Source organism: Bidens hawaiensis, unplaced genomic scaffold (genome assembly GCF_021521415.1).
Source record: "Bidens hawaiensis isolate Kalapana, Puna unplaced genomic scaffold, B.hawaiensis_p1.1 tig00044970_1, whole genome shotgun sequence".
NCBI lineage: Eukaryota > Viridiplantae > Streptophyta > Magnoliopsida > Asterales > Asteraceae > Bidens > Bidens hawaiensis.
The window spans coordinates 48,077-62,936 of NW_027498003.1; the positions used below are offsets into that span (position 1 = coordinate 48,077).

The 14,860-nt window shown below is 39.0% G+C and overlaps 2 pseudogenes across 2 annotated transcripts; both read left to right on the top strand.

Annotated features, from left to right (window-relative positions):
* The first annotated feature begins 1,982 nt into the window (after positions 1-1,982).
* On the top strand, positions 1,983-3,713 carry LOC143595392 (putative WRKY transcription factor 70; annotated as a pseudogene). The gene is made up of 3 exons (XR_013146516.1): positions 1,983-2,367; positions 2,565-2,669; positions 2,813-3,713. The product of XR_013146516.1 is annotated as a putative WRKY transcription factor 70 (transcript).
* An 8,322-nt stretch (positions 3,714-12,035) lies between these two features.
* On the top strand, positions 12,036-14,439 carry LOC143595387 (uncharacterized; annotated as a pseudogene). Its single transcript, XR_013146515.1, has 3 exons — positions 12,036-12,223; positions 13,638-13,743; positions 13,891-14,439. The product of XR_013146515.1 is annotated as an uncharacterized LOC143595387 (transcript).
* Positions 14,440-14,860: the final 421 nt, after the last annotated feature.

The following is a 14,860-nucleotide window of genomic DNA, read 5'->3' on the forward strand; positions in this document are numbered from 1 at the left end:
TAAAACATATCGTTTGGAAATGATTGCAAGTTTGGAGGCATTGCGTGTGACATGATGGTTGACAAAGTAAGGGTTGGTAGGGTCATTGTTGTTTGCGAGTAAACTAGCCCACCACCTTTGAGACGGATCCCACGGGTTTGGGTTGGTGTTCGGGTTTTGGTTAGGGTTTGAGCTCGAGCTCGTGTTCTGGTTTGGGTTTGGGTTTGAGCTCGAGCCGGTGAAATTTGAGAAAGGATTCATGGTAGAGAGTTGAGAGTTTTTTGTTATGAAATTTGATAGTAATTTGGTATTTGTTTGAGTATAAAATGATAAAATGAGTTAGTATTTATAAATAAAATAATTAGTTTTCTTTAAAAAAAAAAAAAAAAACTAGCCGTTCAAAATGAACGTTGGGGGGGGGGGACCCACCAAACCTCTCCAAGCGCGCCGGCCGTTTGAACAATCAAAACAACGGCGCCCAAGGAACCACCGCGCCCCACTACGGTGTTCTGCGCCCATCACCTCAGCCATTAGCGCCCTATAGCGGGTAGTCTTATAAGTAAAATGTTTCATAGAGAAGTAGTGCATATGCCTTATTATAGAGGGACATTTAGTTTCATAACATGCAAGTTTTACATCATACTATATACTTATGCTTTTTAGAACTTTCATGCTTTACATTATAATATATACTTATGTGTTTTTTAGAACTTGCATGTTTTTCATTATACTTATGTATTATGTTTGTTTTCTTTCTTTTCCTTGTCTTCGGGTAGATTGTATTATATATTTATGTATGTGTTTGACTGTTTGGGGACATTTAATTTTCTTTTGCCATCGTAGTTGTAGCTCGTGTTGTCATAATATGTTGTCCCTCCTCTTTTTATGGCATCTATGTCCTTGAAATATGTCGTCGTCACCGCTTACAACATTCATGTCTTTTTATTCTTTACGCTACCGCTATTGCCTTATATCCACCATCGTCGTTAGTCGCCACATAATTTAATTTTCTTATTATTTAGATTTTTTTCAGATTTCACACTTCTTCGAGATATTTAGTTTGTCTTATATAATAAATTTATTGTTTTCACTCCGGTATGAACATTCGACTATCTCATGTTCCAAATTTGAGGTAATATTAGAGAAAACATATTGGTTAAAATTTATATATAAATATTTTTTTAATGAATAAGTGAAATGCTAATCAAAATAAAAGTAAAGAAACAAACATCAAATGTGTTATCACGACTAGTTTTAAAAGTTTATAAAACAAAAATGAAATTTCACCCTAGATATAAAGAAAATAAAGATACTTTAGATATATTTCTTACGGCATATATATGTTATTGCTAATGAACTTTAGCACAACTGACAATGACACGGGAAGTGAATTAAAGATTTTGGATGGAAGTCGTATGGTCTCAAGTTTGAATTCGATCTCAACTAGGTTTTATCGTAGTGGGCTTACGGTGTTACGGATTTTCCGCGGAACAAGAGGCAGGGGCTAGCTATATATTGCAATATGCGATCATAGACGTATAAAATCGTCTTTTTTTACTATTGAGTTACCCCGGATTAGCCAATCTTTGTTCTGTGTGTTAAAAAAACAACATATGTTATCAATCTTTTATTTAATTAAATATGATAATATTATTTTGTTACCTCTCGAGAATTTGTTATGTGGACAGTTTTGTCCCGTAAAACAAACCGTTTGTTTAAGCACATATTGAAACAACTAATGGTTACTGTAGTCATTTTACTCATGCATACGTCATAAGAAAAATGGATTTGACGTCACTAATTTTAAACCACTCGCATGTATACACGTGTAATAAAAATACTAGTCTTATTCTATATGGATAACATTAGTTTAGCGCGTGGCCGTGGAACTCACTCTCCAATTCTTTTTTAGAATTATTGTCTCTAGATTGTTTAAAAATACATTAATTAATGTTTAATAATGGAAATATATATTTACCTTTTCCTATATCATTGATGGGTGTGCTAACTTGCAATTAGATCTCACAAAACCAAATATCGTATGGAGTTTTCCTCTTGGCAAGAAAGTTTACAAACCAATAGGATCAAAGCCATTCATGAGCTTACAAAAGGTCAAAACTTAAGGAATAAGCTTGGGGAAATGATCTGCCAGCCGGAAAAAATTGAATCTGATCTTAAATTAGTTAACGGTGTAACTTTACAGATCTTGGGGATGTTTGATAACACCCTTTCAATCTTGCAATCTTCTAACCTCAATGAGATTCCTCATTATCCAACTAATGATGTGAGATCTCAAAGCAGCTAGAGTGCTCAGAAGCCAAAAGATTCCGCTGAAAGCTACAAGACTATGAAACCTAAAAAAACAAAAAGAGGATGTTACATTAGAAGGTATGTTATAAATTACACCGTTTTTAACTAGATAAATGCATAATGGTATTCTTAATGTGTGTATACGATGTAAGATATAAGATTGTATTCTCATAAACTTATATTTATCTAATTCAACATATGATATATTTGTATATGACAAGATATTATGTGTGTGTAGTAAGTTGCTAATAAATACTTTGTTTGGGCTTATGTAGAAAGAACACTTCGATGATTACAAAGATAACTTCTAATTTAGTTGATGACGGATATACTTGGAGAAAGTACGGTCAAAAAGCTATCCTCAACTCAAAACACCAAAGGTAGTACTTATGAATTCAACATAAGAAATTAATGTTGTACTAATCATTTTCTTTTCATAATAAACTCTTAACAAAGATTCACGGTTGATTAGATTAATAAAGTTTTACTATTACGGATGAGAAATACTTATTATAATATGCAGGAACTATTATAGGTGTAGTCATAAGTTGGAACAAGGGTGCCAAGCAACCAAACAAGTTCAAAAGACCGATAACAAGCTATCAACGTACAAGATAACATACATTGGACTTCATACTTGCAACATATCACAAAGAGCTCCTCAAATCACTGTGGAAGATCTACATCCCAATGATAATTCAACCCTTATTAGTTTTGGCACAAATACAATTATGGAGACAAATAAAGTTGGCACTTATTTCCCATCAATCAAACATATACCTAAGGAGGGGTTTCAATCTTTAGGTCATTTAAAACAAGAACAAGTTTCTTCACTTGATCATCATACCTCGTGGGATCCGATCTTGGAACTCTCACGATTTCCATTAGAACCCATGTCTATGATAACATGTGCATATGATTGCGATGGCATGGTTTCGTCAGAGGTATTTCCGTCTACATGTAGTACACATGGTTATGAGATCGACGACATGACTGAAAGCCATGACTACGGTGATTTCCTTTTTGGATTGTGGTAACTACATAATGTAATATGTATGTAATATTCTTTTATGAAATGTAATGATAAATAAATACGATTAAACTTGATTTTAAGATAGTTTTTGAAGCGTGGATGTTGTAGTCTTCAACTAAGATACGGAGGTAGTATATTTGAGTTTTAGTTAGATACTTAAATATGAAGTTAGGCGTGAGCGTTTCGCATGTCGATTCAAGAAAATCAAGGAGACGAGGAACCTACCTTGACATGAGTGAGACTAACCCAAATTTACTATAGTATCGTTGGTCTTCGGTCTTTCCTTTTTTTTGCTTCTTGTTGACAATTTGGTTTCGGGCCAAATCTGATGCGAAAACCAACCAAACTTGACTAACCAAAGAACAATAATATAAATAAGCTAGTTTTATTGTGTGTGTGTGTGTGTGTTTTTTTGGGGGGGGGGGGGTTATACTACCATAGTGCCATGGTTTTACATTTTTCAAGAGCTTCAAAAACTTGTATGTCTATGTGTAAACTAGGATTTGCATTTGAAGAACTTGGATGTTCATATTAGTATGTACATATGTGTAGATATCGGCACTATGAATTGATATATCAGTACTTATTAGTTTGCTTTAAATTCATTGTAGATTTAGCAAAACAACTTTTTCGGCCCGACGCCCGCCTCAAGTGACCCAACGTAGCAAAACAATGTTTGTGGGTGATGAATAATAAGAAGTTTCTTGTGAGAATTCAGAGAGATGATTGATTGATATTAAAGAGAGAGTGCCTCCAGGTTTCGTTCACATGCCTTTGACAATATACAAATCCCTATACATATATGGTTCAAAGGGAATCTTTGTCCCTTGACCGTTATCTGGTAACACTTTCTATTATCCAGCGGTCCTTTCATTGTCCCTTGACTTGAGTAGGCTTCATAAAGATGGATGCTTCTCCTTTTCCTCAGGCGGGCGTCACTCTGCCTTGATGCTTCTGACTAACTGACATGTCAGCAGTTGACTTGTCTTTTTGTTCTTGGGGAGCTTTGGGCTGGGCTTGCTTCCTTGGGCCTCATTTGGGCTATTTCCCATGTAATCTCTTCAAGTCCCCTAGTCTATTACTCATGTTATTTATGGCATGAGCAATAGACTTGATTATCAACCCATAATTTCCTCCTCTCTTGGTCTTGGTATTCATTGGGCCCTTGAGTTATTGATTTGTATGTGATGGGCCTCTTGTAAATGTGTGGTGATCACCTGCCCAACCTGGTTAATTATGAAGGCGGTAAAAATGTGTGGTGGATTTTGAACTGCACTCTTTTTCACGCAGTGATTAATATCCTGCTGCTTGGTATCACATCTCATAAATCACTAGCCTCATTTTACCTTTCTCTCTCACATTATCCCGGCGACCTTTCCTTTCCCATTTGGTTTTCCCTCTTCGATCAGGTTAGTGTTCTTGTTCTTTGATCTTATCTATTCTCCTTCGCTATGAGCCGCGAAGGTTTGTCTTCGATAACCTCTATCTTAACCCAGGATCAGATGCTTCAGATATGTGCTCGTTACCAGATACCTTTGTCTTTGTCACCTGTTTTACCTAAACCCCATGAGACGGCTCTTAGTCATCCTGAGTTGCTTACTTTGTACACCAAAACCCTAGAATGTGCTAATGTTCGCTACCCTTTGACGGAATTTAAGTTAGCTTTGTTGAAATTTCATAAGTTAAGATTCGATCAGGTTCACCCCTTAGTTTTTTTGCGTGTGACCCACTTTGAAATGGCATGCCGGGCTATGGAGGGTTTTGCGACTGTACCTCTGTTTCGTCGGTTTTACCGTTTGAAGGTGGACGGCGATTGGTTCACCTTTGAACGCCGTCCAGTGAACAAATATCCCTCATGTTATTCAAAGATGCCTACGGGGTTCAGTCCCAAGGAATGGAAGAATAGTTTTTTCTTTGTGTCCCTTAATTTTGCTCTAGGATTTCGTAATCGCCGAGTTACGGATTCTCTCATTCATGATACGCCTCCTCGACCTCCGATGCCTCAAGATGACTTATACAGATTGTTGATTAGCAACCCCACTGAATCCATGACTTATCCTGAACCCTTGTTATGTATGGCTGGATTGAGCCCGATATGGTCAGATATGTCTACTCGTCCGGCCATATTTGACGGCGACTGAGGTTTCTGACCTCTTGTTTTTTCTTATGCTTGCTTATTTGTCATTTTGGTATTTCTAACTTGTTACCTCCTTTATGCAGAAATGAGTCTAAAAGAGGCTTTGTTGAAGGGTCCCCTGAAGGCTGCTTCCTTTGTGTCGGTTCCCGTAACTCCTCCAGCTAGCTCGGAGACTGAGTCTGCTTCCTCAAGTCATCCTGCTCCAGTTATCAATATTGATGCATTAGAAACCCCCAAACGGAAGAAGGCTTTGGCCAACGTTTATGGAGCCTCTTTGAAGCACCGCTTAAGGAGTTCAAAACGGCCTTATCTGGGTCAATCGTCTTTATCCCATCTGGCGACCTCTTCTGTCGAGCCTGTCCACTTAGACGATGATTTCGAGTTTCCCGTGGTCACTCCTGCCAATATGCATGCATCTGTGGGATCCGATCAGGCTCAGTTCGATTCCCCTGGTAGTCATCATGAAGGATCTGGACCCGCCCCTCAGAGTTCACCTGTTCTAAATACGGAGGAGCCGGATAACGATCTCGTGTTTGTTCCCCCATGGGGTTTGAAGATTGGGGCATCTGTCATGACGCCTCTGCAAGCGCATGACTTCCTTTCCTGTGTCATTCCTCCTGTTGATTCGGCTAATATTCGAGCTTTGGATCGGGACCGCTTGATTGGTGATTTCGGGACCCACCTTTATAGAGCTCTGGCACTTGGGGTAGCTGCTTGTCAAACCGTCATTGACGATGGCCAGACGTTGCAACAACTGAAAGATGAAATTTACAAGCTTGAGCAGTTGAATGAGAAAAATCACGGGAAGATTCAACGTTTGAGACAGCAAGTTCTTCTGGCTCAAGAGGAGTCTCTAGGGATGCCCGGCTTGAAGGCGGATTTAAAGAAGGCTCAGGACGAGGCCGCCCGGTTGGGTATGGAGCTATCGAAAGCCCGAATTGAGCATGATAAGGTTTTGGAGGTACTATTCTCTTCCTCTTTTCTTGTTTCTTTGCATTGGTCTATAGGACTTATTTGTATGTTGGTATCTTTGTTGACAGTTGGAAGCTAGTTTTAAGAAGATGTGTGAAGAGAACGAGAGGCTGAAGAGTGAGGTTGACGCGAATCGTGTTCACAAAGACCGGTTGATAGGGGAATTCCAGGAGAAATATGACAAGATGGAGGCTCACAAGGACGGGTTGATCGTGGAACTTCAGGAGAAGTATGACAAAATGGAGCAAGCTTTCAAGAGTGCCCAGGCTGACCGAGCATGGATGGTGTCTGAAGGGTTCAAGTTGGTTTTTGTTCGGGCTCGGTCCTGCCATGAGAATTGTTTGGTTAGGGATGCTATGACTTGTGCTGTTTTTTCTTCAGGTTATCAAAGTGGTTTAAGAGAAGGTTATGAGTTCCAAGCTCAGGGCATTCCCCTTGCTGAAACACCCACCTATTTCGAGACCATGGAGGCGGAGGCTGAGGCGGCTTTTGGTACTTACGTTGCTTATGAGCCTCCATTTCTGGAGCAGCTTTCAGCCGTCCCTGACATATCGATGGAGGAGATTCGGGCCATGTCCTTGGTGGTGGACCCTCTCACTCCCTCTCCCCAAGGATGATCATGGACCTACTTGGATCATTAGGACTTTTGACAAACTCTCATTCCTTTTGCTGTTTTCGTTTACTTGTCATTCGTAAAAACGCTAGTATGTGTTAGCCCCCTAGGGGCCTTGTGCTTTTTGATGTAACCGATATTTCCCCCCTTTAGGGGCTGGACTTTGTTTGCCACTGAGGTGGTTTGGTAGTTTTAATCGTTCGAAACGTGCTATATTTAAAGTTATATTTGGCTTATGTTTTTAATCTCGCTTGGGGGTTTAGGACTATTTGATCATTGGGTTTCACTTTAGCAAGTTTTTTGGTTAACCGTGTAGCCTATCAGCGAGGCCTCCCTCCCATCCTTTCATGATGGAGGGGTGTTAGCTAAGTTTTGTTTAACAATTGTCTCGGAGACGGAATCATTAGTTAAATAGTTAAGTTTCCCAGTGAAACCATAAGGAACTTTTAATTTCATATGTTAGACATTAAGTCGCGTTGCGTAGATTGATTACAAAAAGACAAGACATCAACGCCCTATTACATGGAGTCCCTCTCGGAGAGGTGATTATTAGAATGTGACGTAGTCACCTGAAGGAGTGCCGTCAGATATCACAAAACACTATCGGGAAGCTCTTTGCATTTTCTCCTTTCTTCTCTCCCTTGCCTGAGGGGCTCAAGCATAGTATTTTCTCAGTTGCATGGCATTCCATGTACGGGGTACTTCTTCTCCCGTATTGTATGCCAGCTTGTAGGCTCCCTTCTCTCCAGCCCAAATGATTTGATAGGGTCCCTCCCATCGAGGTCCTAATTTCCCCTGATTTTCTTGTCGACTGGCCTCATTTTCTCGCAGTACCAGATCTCCCACCTTAAATCTCACTTCCCTCACTTTCGCATTGTAATACTTCTCCATTGTCTTCTTGTATTCAACTTCTCGCCGGGCTGCTGCCTCCCTTCTTTCCTCGGCGAAATTCAAAATTAGCCTAAGATCCCCTTCATTCTCTTCCTCACTCAGACGTGTCCGATGTGTGAGGATATTTATCTCCACGGGTATCATCTCTTCGGTGTCATAGGTCAAGCTAAAGGGTGTTTCCCTATGGCTGACCTTCGGCATGGTTCGACGGGCCCATAAGACGTGTGGTAATTCTTCGACCCAAGAACCACGCTCTCTCCCCAGACGGCGACGCTAGCCGATATGTTCAGTGGCATTTCCCTGGCTTCACTCTCGGTTATGCCCGGGAAATGGACCTCTACTTTCATCCACTCCGTATTTATCGGCTGGAATTCTTTCCCCACAGCTTTGAGGGGTCGCCCTTCGAAGGGCTCTCCCTCCTTCTCGTCTCTTCTCCTTATCATGTCTACAAAGTTTCTATCCTCCTCTTCATCTTTAACCCTGGGTGCTGATTCTATGGTCAGGGGTGGTAACTGTCCCGTTTTTAGAGCCGCTTCCCATAACCTTTTTAGCTGGACACAACTTTCAGTGGTGTGCCCGGGCTTTTGTGATAATTGCAATACCCGGAGGGGTTAGACTTGTATGCTTGTTTAAATGGACCTGGGGTTCTGGCGGGATATTTAGCCTTATCTGCCACCAACACATCCCCCCCTTCTGGGCTTACCTTCCCTCCGAAGGGAGGTCGGTATCTCCCTCCCTCGGGTCGGATACTGGGAAATCAGGGAGGGTGGTATGTCGTCGAGGTTATGTACCCTGCGTGATGTCCCTGAGGTCGGTATGGCGTGAAACGGGCTCTATCGAAAGGTATTTGTTTTTTACCGGGACTTGCACTTCCCAGGTTCATTCCCCCCAAAGGCTTGGGAGGCCCCTTCTATGTCTCCCATTCTCGCAGATTGGACCCCGTGTCTTTTCCCCTGACGAAGGCTCTAACTCGATCCATCAGTTGGTCGAAAGTGGCGGGAAAATCCTCCCCTAGTTTCTCTGTGAGTTGAGAGAATATTACCCCGTTTATGAATATGCTAATTTTCATGACCTCCGGGATGCCTTTGATGTTCATGCTTTCCGTCACGTACCGGTCCATGAATTGTTCTATTTTTTCTTCGTCTTTCCTCCGGATATGCAGGATCTCATTGGGGTTTTTCATGGGTTTTCTCTGCTGACTGAAATTTCGCAAGAACTTTCCTCTCAGTTCTTCGTAGCTATCTATGCTTCCAGGTTCTAGACTATCGAACCATACCCTTGCTCCCCCTGTCAAGGTTTGGGGAAACATTAGGCACCAAGAGGGCATGGTCCATCCACTGACCATCCCTGCACCTCGGAAAGCGTGAAGGTGATCTTTCGGGTCTTGTGTTCCGTCATATTTGTCTACTGTGGAGGGATACCGGAGCTTTGGAGGCAAGGTGGCCTCGGCTATGCGTCGAGTGAACTTCGACACGTCGGAGGTATCCGAAGGTCGATAAGGAGTATCTAGGGTACTCTGTGTAGATCTTTCCTTGCCTTCGACAGAGGACAGAAAGGTTACTAGCGACTCCAGAAGAACCCCGAGGTCTTTACTGATTTCTTTCTCGGGTTCTTCGTCGTTTTTAGATTTTGGGGTGTCGAATGACAAGCGCGTCTTGACGGCTGCAAGCTTCTCTTCCTTTTCTTGTTCGTCCAGGCAGGCTCGGAGCGCATCCCTGTGAGTTCGTATGAACTCTGGAGTTATCTCCCATTTTTCACTGGAGGCTTGGCCCTTCTCCACCTCCTCTCTAAATCTTCTTTCTCCGTCTCATCCTCTATGAGGACCGACCCGTCCATTTCGCGTGTATTTAGCAGGTCTGCTTCTTCGTTTGTCTCGGTGACGGTGGATTCGTGCCCGTTTACTGTCGTAAGTCGGGATCCCCCCGGGATGCTCTGTTCTGGACTTGGATCGACCATCTTCTCCGAAACCGTAGTGTGGGATTTCCTGGTTGCAGGGTCCCACGGATGGCGCCAATGTAGAAACCTCAAATGAATCTAGCCTAGTATTGTTAGACAATGTTTGTGGGTGATGAATAATAAGAAGTTTCTTGTGAGAATTCAGAGAGATGATTGATTGATATTAAAGAGAGAGTGCCTCCAGGTTTCGTTTACATGCCTTTGACAATATACAAATCCCTATACATATATGGTTCAAAGGGAATCTTTGTCCCTTGACCGTTATCTGGTAACACTTTCTATTATCCAGCGGTCCTTTTATTGTCCCTTGACTTGAGTATGCTTCACTCCTTTATCCGCTGGATGCTTCTCCTTTGCCTCAGGCGGGCGTCACTCTGCCTTGATGCTTCTGACTAACTGACATGTCAGCAGTTGACTTGTCTTTTTGTTCTTGGGGAGCTTTGGGCTGGACTTGCTTCCTTGGGCCTCATTTGGGCTATTTCCTATGTAATCTCTTCAATAACCATGATGAATCCACACCATAATGGTCCGATCATCGGGTTTAATTTTTCATTGTTTTCAGTCATGGTCCGGGTTCGCCCCTTTGCACAACCTTAAATGAAGTTTGTTTTTTCTAATTTTTAAACTTTATGCATATATTTCGTCATCACTAGAATAAGTACATGGGTGGTAGTGGCCATTTTATTTGTCAAAAGACATAGACTTTCTAAAATGAGGTTAAATAATCAAGCTGGCGGCTGATTTGTCTTTAGGTTACCATTTAATTATTATCTAAAACTAGACATATTTGGTAATCTCGTCCCTATCTAAACTTAACCCTTTTTGGAAGAAGATACTCATACACAATGTTATCTTTATTTAATTTAACAACGTTTAAAACTACCTTCAATACCTGTATGTGTAAGTTTTTCTAAGATGAGATATCAACAATTTATACAGATTTTGATGCTCTAAGCCTCTCTTCTTATACAAGAGCACTATCAATGAACAAATTTATCACTGTGAGAAAACTCCCGTGAGCCTCAAATGTCCAAAATCTTAACCATTATCCACATGTCAATGGACCAAAAGACCAATAACATTATACACTATCTAATACCAGTGGCGGCCCAAGGTTTTCGGAGACCTCAAGCTAAATATAAAGTTGGGGGCCCTTATAAAAAAAAGGTCATATAAACCCTTCTTCTTTACCCAGGCTTGGGACCGACATTAGCGAAGTTAACTTTTTTTTAAAAAAAACTTATATGTTGCGTTTGTGATAAAAAAAATGCGTACATAAAATTTGCATTTCTAACTTTAACGATTCGAACGAATCATAACATAGGCAAAGTTTGTAGTGTAAATTGGTAAGTTAACATATTATAAAGTAATAAACTAACGAGTAACTACTAACATCAAATCCAGTGATATCTAAATTACGCACATCCAAATCGAAGCATAAATCCAAAATTCAAAAGAACACATGCAGACCTCGGTCACTTGATGACTCATATTAAGTATAAATACATTACAATCGGCAAACCGAAAATAAAAATAAATGCAAAATACAAATTCAAATCGCAGTCGGAAGTTCAAAAATGACCAAAACACGCTACACATAATATTGTTCGCAAATCACAAGAGCAAGAAATACAATCTCAGTCATATAAAAAAATGGCAATTTGGTCATTGTCGGTTTCCAAGATTGACGATTGGAATTTTGAAGACGTTAGAGATAATTTCATAAAACCATATGCCACGTCCAATTGATTGATGGTGTCCAACTTTTATGCCTTAAGTCTTCGGTTTCTTTTTAGCAAATATATAGCTCATCTTCATATTATTAATTAACAATAATACAATGTATATTAATAATTTTGTTATACAATATGGGGGCCTTAATATAATTGTGGCCTCAAGCCATTGCTTGGGTCATCAATGAAGTAGGGCCGACAGTGTCTAATACTGCTCTTAAAACCACACATTTATGTTCGTCATGAGACTTAAGCCCATCATCTAGGGAGATGCATCTCTACCCAACACCTTATTACCTCTAGGCTAAAAACCCATTGATATTTAAAATTGAACTTAACTAATATATAGAAGATGACAAAAATCCATTTATGATTGCAACATAAATAGAATAGTTGTCATAAGAAGATGACATGGCTTTGGTAGTTCGACATATGTGGAGTTGGAAAAGTGAATTTAAGTTTTCATATTTGGGGAGAGGGGTTTTGGAGCTCAAAGCTTTTGCATATTTGGGGAATTTAAGTTTTCTGATTCAGAATATTACTGGAAATGAAAAGGGCCAAAAGGGGATGCCTCGGGATGTTTCGGTTGAAGCTATAAGGTTAGGGAGAGAGCGGGAGATCATGATTGTAATTTTAAATGGTAGAACTTAGAGCATCTATAAATAAGTTGATTTGTTGGAGAATGATCCGGAATCAGGTTCTTCTCTCCCCAAATCTTTCGATAGGTGTCGGCATCTCTATCTGGAGTTGGATTATTATTGGAGCGACCTCTCTTTATCATCACCACATTACAGGTCGGATTTTCAATTTATGTCAAAAATGAAGACGTTATTAATTTATTCCACTGTATGATGGATTTGGAAAGCTAGGAACCCTTTGTTTTTAAAAGAGAGACCATTAATCACCATTTAAACTATGGATGAATTATGGTCCTTTCATTTAACTAAAATTTTAGTACAATATTAATCTTTTTTTTTTCTGTTTTCTTTTTTCTAAACGAGGAACTTCATCCATCTAGAAAAATTAAATATAAAATCAACTTTCATTAAAGATATTGTCACAATATTAATCTTTTAATCCATCTAGAATAATGAAACATAAACCAAGATAAATATACTTTTATTAGATTATACATTAATTTCATTTCATCCAAATGACATTTTATATGATTGCGTCATAAAGAAACATCAGCATGACGTCACTCACTCTTACCCACTCGCAGCTATGCTCGTGTAACAGCATAGTAGTCTTCACCTATCTTAACTAATCTAGTTTAGCGCGTGGTCGTGGATCTTACTCTCCTAATTTGTTTAGAATTTCTTTGCCACTAGCCTGTTTCAAAAAATAGAAATAAACACACATTTTCTTATTTTAAACAAATATACACATCATATTTTGCTATATTATCGATAAAGGTGTGCTATATAGATCTCACACAAACAATTAATAGCATATAGCCGAAAAGTTTACCAAGCAATAGCATCAAAGCATTTCAAAAGTTTTAGCCAATAAGCTTCTAGAAATGTTCTATTAGTAGAAAAAAAGTGAATCTGATATCAAACCAGTAAACAATACAGTGATACAGATCTCAGGGATGTCTAATCACACCCATTCCATCTTTAGCTCTACTCATCTTTACGGGATTCTTCATGATCCAAATAATGATGTTAGATCTTCAAACCGCTTTGAGGATCACAAGTCACAAGTTTTTGGTACAGACGTCAAGACTATGAAACCTGCAAAAACAAAAAGAGGATGTTACAAAAGAAGGTATGATTTATTCTGCATAATATTTTAACTAGCATAAATCGATCATACCATCCTTAAAATACATGTATACGATGTGATGTTGATGGTATTGATCTAAGTTGCATATGATTTTGTATTTTCATATCTTGTCTTCGTCAATTAAACAGCTGTCAACCATATAATATATATGTAAACATGTCATATGCATATTACACACACACACACAAAAACACTAAGTTGTTAATAATTACTTTTTGGTTGCAGAAAAAACGTTTCAACGATTACAAAAGTTGTCTCTACTTTTGACTGATGATGGATATGCTTGGAGAAAGTATGGTCAAAAAACGATTCTCAACTCAAAGCATCAAAGGTAGAACATAAGGATTTGACTTGAATATCATAGCAAGTGCAATCGTGTTCTTTTTTTCAAACTAAAATCTATCAAAGACTCAACTAGGTTCGAATTTATTATGTTTTACCATTACAGATAAGAAATATGTTTTTCTACGTTGCACAGGAACTATTATAGGTGCAGTCATAAACTTGAACAAGGGTGCCAAGCAACTAAACAAGTCCAGAAAACCAATGACAAACCATCTAAGTACAAGATCACATACGATGGCTTCCATACTTGCAATAATTTACAAAGTGCTACCCAGGTCATTTTTGAAGCTCCAAACCCTAAGGATAACTCGATCCTTATTAACTTTGAAACAAATACCCTTATGGAGAACCATAAGTTTGGTAATTGTTTCCAATCAATGAATGACACACATAAGAACGATTTTCCATCTTTAAGTTTAAAGCAGGAACAAGTTTTCTCATTGGATCATGATACTCCATGGGATTCAATTGTGGGACTCTCACAAGTTTCATCAGAACCTATGTTGATGATGTCATCTGGATTTAACTGTGAGAACCTGGTATTGTCACCATTGTTTTCATCTACATGTAGTACATATGACTATGAGTTTGACGATATTATCGAAAGTTATGACTGTGGTGACTTCATCTTTGAATTATACCGATAGCAAGTAACTTTTCATGAAATTATGTAATATCTCCAAAGTATAAATGGTAAGGGAAATGTAACTTTTTAATTTTTTCGAAGTATATTGTAGTTAATTTTAGTTAAATATGAATTTGAGTCCATCAATAAGGTATGATGCATTGTATACCCGTTTAAGATAGAAAGATAATGTATTAGAACTTTAGTTAAATAATTGAATAATGTAGTTACTTCGGTTTATATTTAAGGGATGATCCTCCTGATAAATAACCCTAAATTTCTCTACACCTTATGCGTGAGACAAGTCCACATTTTTTACTTTCCGTTTTGCTTTAGTTTTCGTAATTGTGTATGTCAAACGCACAACCTAAAGTATCGAAATCTCATTATGAGCTCCATTTTTAACATAGTTTAATTAGTTACGAAGCTCTGACATATAACACAAACATATAAAATAATAGTATTAATCATAATAAAA